At 38.1% G+C, this 3,036-nt stretch overlaps 1 protein-coding gene across 1 annotated transcript in view; it reads left to right on the forward strand.

Annotated features, from left to right (window-relative positions):
• The window catches only part of LOC115948536 (receptor-type tyrosine-protein phosphatase N2-like), a 175,047-nt gene that overhangs the window by 779 nt on the left and 171,232 nt on the right, over window positions 1–3,036 (forward strand). The window lies entirely within an intron of this gene.

Consider the following 3,036-nt stretch of genomic DNA (forward strand, 5'->3'; position numbering starts at 1 on the left):
TCCCTGCAAACATCTACCCACATTCTTCAGCCCACCTTCCATATGCGTGCAGAAATAAATGGCACTTAGTAAGATATAGCATTTATGTAATTTATTATATTTTCAAAGCATTTTACAAATAACTCATAATTATGGGTATATCTTTGCTATCAAGTCTGTTTTTATGCATTCATCCCACACTATATATATAGATGATACAGAAATGCCTGGTTTTGTTCCACGTCTCTTTATTTAACTAGAAATTCAAAGACCATGGGTAAAATTCAAAGTTAAACACAGAAATTAACAGTGAGATGAATTCTGGTGCAGAACACAGAGAAGGGAAGAGTCTGTCAGTTCCATGGATAGGTGAACAAGGAGGTGGGGTTGCATCTAGTTTTGTCTGGACATTCTGTAACAAAGAAGCCATTTCCTGGATTTTCATCTTTTTTTGATAATGCTGTTTAACAGTGATTGGATCACAGTTTTTTCTGTACGTGATAATTCAACAAATATTTAAATTAAAATGGAGGGTAACATCCCCATGCTGTGCTGCACTCAAAGCACTGCTTTATAAGATGAGTCTTGGGGATCATGTAGACTTCATAACTGATTCATTTTGTTGTTTCTTTAAACTAATCTAACTATCAAGGTTGTTCCAGTGGTTCAGAATGCCTGAAAAATGAAAGAGTTGATCCCCAGCCATTGTCAAGTACTTGTATCTGTTACTGCACTACCCCAATGGATTTTGGTGATATGTAAGAGAGGTTTCCTTTGAATCACTCTTTATAATCCATAAAGTGCAGTGTTCTTTGATTTGGTTTTTTTTGTTTGTTTGTTTGTTTGTTTGTTTGTTTTTTAATAATATCCTCCAAAACCACAACGCACACAAACACACAGAAATGTCAGAGTTTCAGCAGAGGAAAGATAATGCTTGCAGTCTAAAGGATGCTCAGAAGTGAAAGCATTCTTGGTATGGTGCCCAGAGATGATAGGTTTCAAGGAATGAACTATAATGTAAAATCAAATCCAGGTGGCACTGTAAGTCTCTTGCACAGGTTAGACAATTTTGTTGCTAGACTCAAAACAAACTAGGCACATGCTGGTTTCATTATCCTCCAGCTGTTCCACTTCACCTTTCCTGGTAGGAGCCAACTGGGAAAAAAATGCTTAACACTTACAGGGAATAACATGTTTCACAATTCATTGGGTTGTACTACTTTGACTTCTCATACATAATATGCCCTATAGGAACTTCTGTCATTGCATTTGCTTTTAAATGTTGCATAGACAAGGCATTATGAATTGTTTGAGTAGGAAATAATGTGGTTTCCTTTGTATTTTTGAGCCACTTAATAATCTCAACAAGAAAGTGGTGAGGACAGACCCTGGCAAATTCATTGCTTAAAATGCTGTCCATTGGAATGAAGGTGGTTTGGATTCAGGTTTCCCAGGCTGACCACACAACCTCTTTCTGCTTTTAGCCTTTCTCCAATCTCTCTTGTGTTTATGGATTATTGTAGGCTTGTGGGTTTTTTTTCTCATGCATTCTGTGAACTACAGAACTGTAAAAAAACTGGAAGGATGGGGTGCTCAGTTCTCTGATCCATCTCATAGAGGATTAGACACAGGCATTGGACTGGAAGAACAATCCAGAAGGTACTGAGCAGATTAGTGCTGAGAATTGCTGCAAAACAGTAGCAGGTAAATTCTCTAACAAGGCACCCTGAAGGAGAAATACAAAAGAAGGAAATGTGGAGTTATTTTTCTATCAGATTTGGAAGTTGTTACCTCTAGGTGTAGCATGATGTGCGTGGGCACTGCCTTTGTAGTCACTGTGCAACACTGGAATTGTTAATCTCTCCTCTGCACCAGCCATATTTAGAATTTGGCTCAGTTTTGTGTGGTTTGTTCTAGTCTACTGATTTTTTATATGTTAAATATTACAGAATATGTCTCTCCGTTCCTTTGAAAAGGTCACAGAATTAGTAATTCAGATGTCTTAAAAAATAGCAAACTTCCATGTTTATGGAACAAAAATATTTTTTATACATCCTCTCTCTGGCAAAGCTGGGATCACCATTCCATACGGTGCTCAGCTGCTGAGGCAGCTAACATGTGGTCAGCAGGGTGATGGGGTTGAGGAAGACAGTGGAAATTCTAACAAAGTCACTGCTCCCATACCATGTGGTTGTCAGGCAAGCTGGCTTTGACTCTTGTGCCAGCAGAATATGAGGCATCATTTATATGCTGTACAATAAGAAGCTGTTTTCCCTGCATAAGGTGCTGTTGTTACCTACTAGGGAATTCTACTGGTGGAGCTTATATTAAAAATTACATCTTCTAGGACAAAAATGATTCACTGCCATTATGGTTCCAGGGTAACTATAAAAGGCAGTTTGCATTCATCAGTTGCAAAGCTAGAGCTAAGGGAGAAATCTGGTTTGCAGTTTGCAAGCCCTCTAAAACATGACTGAGCATTGCTGAGCCTACTTAGTAGGGAGTCAGTGGGAGACTATAAAAGCTGTGCTTAGGTAACTGCATGTTCAAGTACATGTGCTGCTTAAGTGCTGTGCCATTGCAGTATCCATCTGCTTTTTGGTCTTTCTCCAACAATATTTTCTGATTTTAATAAATACATCATATTACTCAAAGGTGTTTGTAAACAGATGCAATGATATTTATCTGTTTATCAATGTTATCCAGTAATTTACAAATTATTGCAAACATGGACAAGTGCCATAACAAGAAGTGTAAATATCCATATTTACCATGGACAAGGATTAATACCAGATCAGTAGCCATGTGAATTTAGCAAGACTCTTTATGCAGACCTGCATTTCACCAGGCTGTTGCAGGCACTTTGGTGACTGTCCCTCTTGGGGTACTAAAAACATGATGTTCCTCTTACTTACTGGCTTTGGTTGTTGCCTTTGGTCCTTGGTATTTTAAGTCACATTGTAGTTGTTCAGAAAAAGTAGATATAATGCCAAAGTTTTACTCATGTCAATGCAGTATTTAGGAGTCTCTTTGATGAACTGTGCCCAGGTGGCAATG

Source organism: Geospiza fortis, unplaced genomic scaffold (assembly GCF_000277835.1).
Source record: "Geospiza fortis unplaced genomic scaffold, GeoFor_1.0 scaffold282, whole genome shotgun sequence".
NCBI lineage: Eukaryota > Metazoa > Chordata > Aves > Passeriformes > Thraupidae > Geospiza > Geospiza fortis.